Raw genomic sequence first — 10,602 nt, forward strand, 5'->3', positions numbered from 1 at the left:
TCTCACTAAGAATTTAGTGACTTGCTCTGATACCAAATTGAAATTCCTTATTTTAATATTCCCAGTTTAATTATTTAATTAAGTGATTAATTAAATACGGAATAATGAAACTGGTACTGAAAACAGTTTTTCTGTAGTTACAGAATACAACTCTGTAACTCCATAGAAACTCAGAAAAACAAACAGTGCATAAAAGTAAAAACACACAAGATTTTTGTACGTGGTTTCAACAATCCTTTCAGATTGTTACTAGTCCACGGGGCCACGCCCAGAGATAAGATTCATTAGATCGGTATCAAAAATACAAAGTAATTGACTTATGCATAAATAGACTCCCTCTTATTGTATGTCGCAAGCTTGATGTATTCCACCTACTAACCGAATCTTGATAAAACTCCAAGAGCTCGAACTCCGTTTGATCACCTTGAAGAGTGCTTGAATCCTCCCGATTCAAGGCTTAAAGGCTATCTCCCGAAAGCCTATACAACCATCTCCCGAAGGTTGTGTGCTTGTATCCTCCCGATGCAAGACTTCAAAAGCAATCTCCCGAAAGCTTGTAAATACCCTTCTCCCGAAGGTGCACTGATGTTCTTCTTTGTTGCAGACTTGAATACAGACTCAAGACAATACAAACAATCAAATAAACAGAGTAAGAGTAGAACAACTCTTCTCTACAAAACAAAGACACTCTTTCCTTAAGATATGAATACAATTCTAAGTGTATGAAAGAGATACAAAACCTAGCTACTATAAGATGTATTTATAATGAATATACATCTCATAGACAGCTTACATTCGGTCTGAACAAGACCTCAACCCACAAGAAACTTCCCTAAAATAATTCTTCAATCAGTCCAAGAATTTCCGTTTCTGTACCTACAGAATCGTGGGCAGTAACTACAACTTTCCTTTTATAGAAAAGGAAAGTTTAGCTCCGGTTTTCTCTTCAAGAAACCTGATCTTAGAAAATGGGAAACTCAACACAAGATCAGAATAACAGCTGGTTAGCAAAGAATCAATGTGTAATCAAAACTTACCATATTTACCTCAATTTCCATAAATAGGAAAGCTAGTCAACTTTCCTTCCAAGTTTAGATATACACAAATAGGGAAACCATATCAATATATGTCAGCCGAAATATACAAAGAATAATAAAATATTTTTGTCAATTAAATATGCCAAAAATGGAATTAACAGCTTTGATTACTAATTAAATTATGAGAATCAATATAAATATAAATATTTTGTATACATTTAAGTAGATTCTGAACCCTTCATAATTCCCTCAAATATCACTGAAAATATATGTTACTGTTATTTCTAACCACTTTATTTTATTACCAAAAACCTCACTATTTTTGGAACTAGATTAGAGTTTAATAACTTATATTAAATAAGTATAATAAAAAATTTTGCGCTTGCAAGTTAATGAATGTAAAATATACTATTTTGGTACCAACAAGTTTTTGGCACCATTACCAGGGTACCGTAAGAAGAAAAGACTACTTTAATCAAAGTTAGTATAATTTTTCTACTATTTATTATATTATACATATTATATTACATTTTTTTAGCAGTAAAGTAAGTTTTATTTATTATTATAAGTTTATTTTTATTATAAATAGTTTATATATATAATTTATATTTTATTATTATATATATTATTATATATATTACTGAAAAGTATATTATTATTATAATTATATATAATAAAATTTATATGTTATTAATTATAATTAATATTAATATTTATATTTTTATTAAATATTTAAATACGCAGTCTTAAATTATTGCACCTATAATTTATATTTCATCTTTAAATTTTGTACTATAGATTAATATTAGTATTTATACTTCTGTTATATATACAATTATTTATTTCTGTATTTTAATTCTGCCTTTAAATTTTACACTTTACATCAATATTAATATTTATATTTTTGTTTTATATACAACTATTTATTTCTATATTTATTATTATATCTTTATTTTTAATATATATTAATATTAGTATTTATATTTCTGTCAAATATATACATATTATTTATTTTTGTTTTATTTTAAATTCAATTTTTATTTACGCACTTATATGATACGCACTTCCTCCTAATTTTTTATTATTTTTAATTTTTTTGATACTTGGTATATGATTCGCTGGGAATAAAATTTTAAAAATCATTTGGTCAAACAAAAATTGTTATGGGCTGAAATTAAGATTGAAAATTCTAACACCTTGTAACCAAACCGAGTAAATATGGAAGAAAAAACTCTCATTAATTATTTTTGAGCTGAAACCCTTTATAATGCAATTTTTTCTCCCTTTTTATGGGTTAGTTTAACGCTTTTCTTAGTTAATTTTCTTACAGATTTCTAAGTTCCCTTATTATTAAGGTGGACGATGAAACGTAGTGTTTTTATGTTAGTCTTTCTTTTTATTTTGATTCTCAGTACAATATATGCTTATGATTTTTGCTTCTTAAAATAATTTCTGTCATCTTTTTAGTTAGAAAGTATTAATGCTTGGTTCTACATTTTATTAAAAATAACAATCTTTGATTTTATGTATTTATATTAAATTGCTTCACATGAAGTTATTGTTTGGAAAGGAAGTAAAATCTATTTTTTTGTTAGAAAATAATTTCTCCAAATATCACTGAAAATATTTGTTACTGTCATTTTTACCGTCAAAATACTTTATTTTATTTTGTTACTAAAAACCTCACTATTTTCGAAACTAGGTTAGAGTTTTAATATCTTAAATTAATTAAGTATTTTCTTCGGTCTCATGCAATTTCCATAGATTGGACCTCGTTCGTCAAAATCTCTACACTCCAACATAAATAATTTTGATTTTTTTATATATATATATATATAAAAAAAATACAATGGTGCGCTATTAGTGTGTCTATAATTTTTAGAGTATGAAAAAGTGAGATTTTTGAAGTCTATAGTGACGCTCTGTGAGGGAGACTAAAATGTTTTAATGACCTATATTGGAGGGTCACTAAATATTTTTAGAGTCTCTGAAAATGGGTCAGTGAAGCACAATTTTGTAGCAGTGCGCGCCTTAACAATAATCCTAATATGTTATGTTTCTTGAGAAAATGTTGCTTATATATATTTATATATTTAGAAGTTTTTGTAGTACACCCTCTAAATAGTCATTTTGGTAGACCTCCTATTCAACATAGCTTTTTAGGCCATTTTTTTTTTCATGATTGCTTTTTAGGACAATTTTTTTTTCATGATTGCATACATTGTAGCTATTTAAGACTACTTATAAATTTTTAGAAAATTTCGAATAATTTATAGTGCTGATAATGATGTTTAAATAGTTACTTACTACACATATAAGAAGAACAATCATATGTGCAATAAAATATATAAATCTTTTCTCTAGCATTTTAAACTATTCAAAAATTTCTAAAAATTTATAGGTAGTCCAAAATAACTATAACGTACACAATCATAAAAAAAATAAAACTAAAATATTTTTTAATTTGTATGCTAAAACAAATAGGAGATCTACCAAAATACCCTTTTAAGGGGTGCACTGTAGGCTTACCCTATATTTTTGAGCACACTCTAAGGACTCGTTGTTGGATTTTTGTGCCCTAAATAAAACCCATTACAATCTAGTTAGTTATCAATTTAGAATTTTGAAGTGATTTATGATTACATGTATGTTACATGTTTATGGTTTAATATATATATATTTAATATATGCACAAAATCAGTTAAATCCAGAACATATAGTTATTCACAATTACAGTATTGTCAATACAGTGGAATGCGATTGTGATTATATGATTCAAAAGACTTAGTCCCTGTTCATCAGTATTTTGGATTTACATTGATGTGATAATCAGCGATAAAGTATACTTACACTTGGAGTAAGTGTTATCTTCTTTTCAGGATATTGGTAAAGTATACTAGTTTCGAATGTATGCAGTATACATTGGACTGGACCGATTTTGAACTTAGATAAGATATTATAAACTTACCGTTGTATCTTTCCAAGTCAATATCAGAAGTTGATCTTAGATTAAGAGAATCTAAATCCTATTATGCTTAGGCTCAATCTCGGGAGTGCTATTCATGTTCTTTGATTTATTAGCTAAGCCTACTTTTGGGTCAGGGTGATACGTATATTTTGGGAACATGATAGCATAACTGAGTGGGAGTGCTGAACATAAATATGGAATCTATAGCTTCTACTGGTGTATAGAAGTAAAGTGATGATTCCCTTTGAGCTTAGTTAAATAGAAGTAAATGGATGAGCTCTTGTTTCAGTGACTACATATTAGATCACTAAAACATCATTTACAGGTAACTAAGTGTTTTAAGGGGCAAAATACATTGAGGGGTGTAAACGGTAAATTTGTCCCATCTCGATGTAAATCATCTATATAAAGGATCTTTTAATCACATTAAGATTATAACAATGGTTAAATGAGATAGCATATGGATATCGTGAAACATATAATATGCTCTATATAAGTCTGAGAGTGCAATTCTAAGTTCTAAGAGTGGATTCAACAAGGAATTAATAAGTTAGGGATTTACTTGGTAAATCGGTTCAACTTATTGGAAGCTCAGCAATATAGATCCATCGTCCTCATTCTAGTTGAGACTATACTGTTTGTAAGACTCTATAATTGATTCATGATTAATCAATTATAATTCTAAAAGTTAGACTATGTCTAATTTGTGAATTCTCACAGTTTAAGGATGAAATTGTAAATAAAAGGGTTTCTAGGTTTAATTATTAATTAAGAGACTTTGCATGTCTAATTAATAATTATTTTAAATGAAAATATTATTTAATAATCTATTTTAGTTATTAAATAATTAGTTTTGGCATTTAAATGGTTAGAATTGGAAAAATGGCATTTTTGGAAACTGCAAAATCCAAGTGAGGCCCATAACACACCATGGCCGGCCACCCCTTTGCATGTTTCCCAATTATTGTTTTCAATTTTAATTGCCATGTAATTGCTAATCAAAGCCTAGCAATAATAGGAAAGTGGTAGATCACACTAAATAAGGCAGTTAATCAATTAGACAGTAAAAGAGGAAACTGCTTATTTGGAAAGTTGAGCTCTCCATTTTCCCTATATATAGCAGCCCTTGCTCTCTTCTCTTGCATGCATAATAACCCACGAATTCAAGAGAGAAAAGAAGAGAGAATTTCGAAATTTCCTTGTGAGAGAGAAGTGCCCACACACATCATTCAGTACCTCAATCATAGTTTGGAAGACTGTGAAGGATCACATCCAACTGAAGGACATTCGGGCTCAGATCTTGATTATACTCTGCTACAGACAGGAATCAAGGGTTAGAGATCTGAGTGGAAGGAGACACTTAATTCCGCTGCCATCACTGTAAGTTATTCTTAACTTTTATGTGTTTTGTTTATCGTTTTAGAAGTTCATATTTAGGTTGTTAAATCAACATACTTGTGAGTAGATCTAAGATCCTGGTAAAATTAATTCCAACACTCTTTTGGTACACCATGATGTATTGTATTGTATCGGATTATATTGTATTATATTAGTATTATTTAATACAATACTATGTCTGATATTGACTTGTACCAATAGGCTATATAAAATTATAAATTATTTACAATAAACTCCACCCTAACCCCGACTACGGCCTGGACACGGGCTCGGAACTAGACTTAGACCTTGGAATCGGAACATGCCCCAGACTCGGACATAAACCCTGGACCCGAATCGGGGCTTGGACCCTAAACTCAGACCAAAAGCTCAAACTTTGACCCAAATTGGGACCTAGACCCCTGAGTCGAACCCAGACCTGGACCTGGACCTCAAACCCTAGACTTCGAACCTAGCTCGGACCCCGAATCACGGACCTAGCCCCGAACCCGAACCCATACCCCAAACTTGGTAATAAACTTGAACCCAAACCCTATACTTAGACTCGAACCCGAACCTAGACCCTGACCTCAGCCCAGATTTGGACCCTAAACTCGGATCGAACCCAGACCCGGACCCCAAACTTGAACCCGGACCCTAAATCCAAATTATGACCTAGACCCAGAATCCTGGATCCAAACTATGACCCGACCTCGGACCCGAACTAGGACCTGGACCCAGATCTTGGACCCGAGGTTTAGGTCCTGGTTCAAGTGTCTAGGTCTAAGTCCTGGTTTGGGGTCGGGATGAGGGCGAAGTTTGACTCTAGAGCCTTTGTAAATATTATAATACGATCTAATATGAGTAATTTGTTATGTATTAAATAATAAGACTCACATTGTATTAAAATTTATTATCGTAATAATTAATACAATATAATATTTTATTCAAAACATAGTGTTATTTGTTATTTAATACAATACGATCTTTATACGACCTACAAAAGGAGCCTCAAATGATCTACATATCTCTTCTGTTCCAAACGTTCTCTTGTACTTATTAAGTTATTATTGTTTATATGATCTAACGATGCATTACTTATGTTATAGTGCAATTTTTTTACCTAGAAATACGAGACAGTCTCATGAAAAGTTGTCACGTGGAGCCAGTCTTCACAAGAAAAAATGATTTGTCGCAAGAGTACGTTTGTCTCCATTGCTGTGTTGTTGACTGCAAAAAGTGTTGTTAACCGCAGAAAGTGTTGTGATGTTAACTGTAGAAAAAAGAAGTGTGGACACATCAACTAATGTGATTAGAGAAAATAATTGCATCACATCGCATGATGTGAACTTATGAGAAGATACGACCGAGATAGGGTCTAGTCGCATACCATGGCCTGCATAGTGAAAAGATAAGCAAGAACGAGAGAAGTTAATACTGATCGCGCATATACCGATTATATGTGATGACCAAGTATATCTTTCCTGGCACGAGTAAAGATCGTTTCTTTACATAGGTTTGGTCCAAATGACTAATGTATTTGACGTCTCATCAGAGACTTGCATGTTCCAAGTTGTCAATCATAAAATGTCCAACTATGCGATCAAGACTGAACATAGACATTCAACGAAAAAGGCCCAAAGGCCAATCTTGCAAGTACAACAGCGTAGAGCTTGCGAGCTTGTATGATTGCAATACGAATGGACAAGCTGAGACTTATTAAGTCACATATATTGTTGTAATTAAGTCAAGGACAGACGAAACTGTTCTTCATTTATTCTTTAAACGTTTATTTTGATTTAATTTTTTCATTTATTGTAAAAACGGTCTGATCTGACCGATTATGTAATCCTAAAGGACACTTGCTTTTTATATAAATGGGTGATTTAAATCAAATAAACTAAGCTGAAACTATTACTTACAGTAGACTAAGAAGATCAAGCCCTGATTGAACCACTATAATTCTCTTGTCTTTTCTATAATTCTTCTTTCGTTTTGACTATTTCGTAGTTTATACTTTGAGTATTCGTTATTTTAGGTGAGTACTTACATGACTGTTAATGAGGTTTTTTTTTTTTATTATTTTGCTTGAATACTCGTATGATTTAGTGTTGTCTAAATTCCTCTGACAATATCTTATTATTTTTGGCTTTATGTTTTGTCTTCTTTTTCTCACAAACAAATGGAAAGGCATTGCAAGCTTTTATCACATTCGGCTTAGCATTGTCATAGTACTATTGGGCAAAGGCAACATTTAATTTCAATAGGCTGATTGCAATTTTTAAAATTGTTAGATTTTATAAAGCCTTTATACAAATATCGTCCCTTAATTTTTTTTTTTTTTTTTTTGAAATTAACCTTTTATAAATTACAAAAATTAAATCTCATAGTCATTATATAACAAATTTTCTAGAATTGTTGACACCTCGATCAAACCAGATACTTTGTTGGCATACGTCCAATTAGCCACGTGATGGGCTACAAAATTACAATACTAAAGAATCTTAACAAAATTACCTCCCACCAACAATTTAGAAAAAGAAATCCACCTACTAATATAGCTATCAATCTCCCATCTTGATAAACTTCCTCTAAGAACGTTGATGATGATTTCTGAATACAACAAAGAACCCCAAGTTTTTATAAATTAAATAAGCTACCCTCTATTAAGTATAAAGGTAAAAATAAGTCCCTTTAATCAAATATGATTTTTGAAAAGAACAAAATACCATCTTTGATGTTATTTTCTGTTTACTCAAAATTTAAAAAAAAAAAACCATTTAATAAACCTTAATAAATATAAAAAACAAAAGAAATGATTTTTATTTTTTATTTTTTAAATAAAAAAAATCCATTTTCACGATACATGAATATTTTCTTCTTCATGAGAATAGGCAAAATGTATTAGGGTTTTATATGACTATCAGACAAAGTATCGGGAACCTATCTGGACATTATCCCTAACCTTGAAGTAACATACCTATCGGACCCCATCATACCACCACCATCTACTATTGGACAAACTCGAAAAAAAGCCAAAAAGCACAAAAGAATGCAAATTTTTACCTAAACTAAATTTCCAACAAAAAAAAAAACACCAAAAAATAGTATCAAATCACAGATCAAACATCTAAACAATATTCTTAATCATCAAAACAACCATTAACAACAAGAATAAAAAAAAAAATCATACCCATTTATTTTCTTCAAAATGAACCAATACTTGGTGTTTATCCTCAAATTTTATACAATCTAACTCCAGTTTTGTTTTCTTCATCTGAATAAATATCTTTGTTACAAGATTTTAGTGCAAAAATTTTCTACAATTAGTAATTTATTTAGAGAGGAAGAGAGAAAATTGGTGGTGAAGTGAGAATGAGGAAGAGAAAAAAGAGGAAGGGAAAAGAAAATGAGTTTTTCTTATAGGAGAGGCATTTTGGACAACAATAGAAAATAGAGCATCATTGTTCTTGTGACTTTATCAAATTTCTATTTGTGAATAATGTTTAACAGTCAGGTTCTCGTTAAAAGACATGGCATTAACAATAAAATTATTTAATGATGTATTAATAGCGTTAGGCTACTTCTTTGCCTAAAACTTTTGTCCTTCTATTATTACAGTTGGATAAATGGGACAGGTTTTCACATTGGATTTGGTTCACCCATAACACATGGCTTTTCACTATGTTTAGTGAATATACACCTTCCACGCGCTAAAAGAAAAGCGGCATAATATACTCGCCCCATTGACATAATTTGAACCCTTCAATAAGAATAATAAAAACGTTTTCAGTGAAAAAAAAAAAAAAGAATAATAATAACGTATATAAAAAGGCTTACTTCGATTGCAGTCAAAATTTTAACTCTTCGAGTTTGTGCAGCACAACACAGATTGTTTTAATAATAAAATAATAATAAAAAAAAAAAAGAGCGAAAGTAAAAAGCAGAGGAAGAATAAGGAAAAGTAGAGGTAAAGAAAAGAAAGAAAAGTTTGTATAGTGAGTGAGTGTCATCAATTCAATTAATTCGTGGTTTGGACTGTCATCCATTTACTCTCGAACAAATCACTTTCCCTCCCCATTTCAATTGCATCTACTTTTCCCTTACATGACATGACCATTTCTCTTACTAAGTGATCAAGTTCCTCTTCCTCCATTTCCCCTAACTTTTCTTTCTCTTCTCGAGAAAAAAGATGGAAAAGGAGGGAGGGCCAGAGGAGAGGCAACAAAATATATATATGTGCATATGTAGATAGAAAATAGTAGTACTGTTATATGGTACAAACATAAAGTCATGAGCTATACTGCAACAAGTCACAAGAACAATGATGCTCTATTTGTTTTTGTTTGTATTTTTTTTTTAGATAGAAACAACGATGCCCTAGCTGTATACACAGTAATATATTTTTTCACTTTATTTACTATTTTCTTCATTCGGTTAAGATTTAGAGTAATCCATGTGATCCCAGATCAACAACTAAGATCATGTCCAAGGAAAGACAAGATAAATCAAACGGTCTAGGAAAGTTGCTAGTCACGCATTTGATGCGATGCCTAGAACCAAGATATCTAAAATGATGATATTTTCCTCGAGAACTATGCTAGTGTAATCAGCTATTATTTCAAAAAGCATTGCTACACGCACTCCACCAAGAGAAGTAATCCCCACAAACCAAAGATATAATACAATGTGTCGCTTCATTTCAAAAAATTAGATGTTGTCAACCACAAAAAATTTGGTTTGGAATTCTAAAAGATTTCACCGTTAGCCTCCACCTATCCTCACATCATCTGAAAGGAAGGGTATAAGCTTCCACAACATTTAGAATTACGGAAGCTTGGGGATAAATGTTATCCATGTTTTACGATGAGGACATGTGTAATTTTCAAAGTGGTTATAGCTTAATCCCTTAAGGCCCAATAGCAGGCCCAACCAAGATAATGGGCTATATCCACTAGCGAAGTGAGCTCTTCTACATGGCAGACAAACGACTCATCCAGGCGAATTAGTCCTCCATCCCAACTTGTATCCAGAAGACTTTAGCCAAAGAGTTGAGACAAGTAGTTTAATAACATTTGGACATCTAGCTCTGTGTCATACTCATTAATTATCAGATCTAATGATATCAGGATTTAACTCCCAAGATCACGTCCCACATCGTATCTTCCCAATATAGAAAAATAGTAATTGAGTATCAAGAATTTAATATATCTTTATTAT

At 31.2% G+C, this 10,602-nt stretch overlaps 1 long non-coding RNA gene across 1 annotated transcript; it reads right to left on the bottom strand.

Annotated features, from left to right (window-relative positions):
- Positions 1-7,411: 7,411 nt before the first annotated feature.
- LOC115702529 (uncharacterized) lies at positions 7,412-9,339 on the bottom strand. Its single transcript, XR_004008909.2, has 2 exons — positions 8,576-9,339; positions 7,412-7,995 (listed from the first exon to the last, which is right to left on the bottom strand). It is a non-coding gene; the product is annotated as an uncharacterized LOC115702529 (long non-coding RNA).
- Between the last annotated feature and the right edge of the window lie 1,263 nt (positions 9,340-10,602).

The sequence above is a fragment of the Cannabis sativa genome, chromosome X, assembly GCF_029168945.1.
Source record: "Cannabis sativa cultivar Pink pepper isolate KNU-18-1 chromosome X, ASM2916894v1, whole genome shotgun sequence".
In the NCBI taxonomy this organism is placed as follows: domain Eukaryota; kingdom Viridiplantae; phylum Streptophyta; class Magnoliopsida; order Rosales; family Cannabaceae; genus Cannabis; species Cannabis sativa.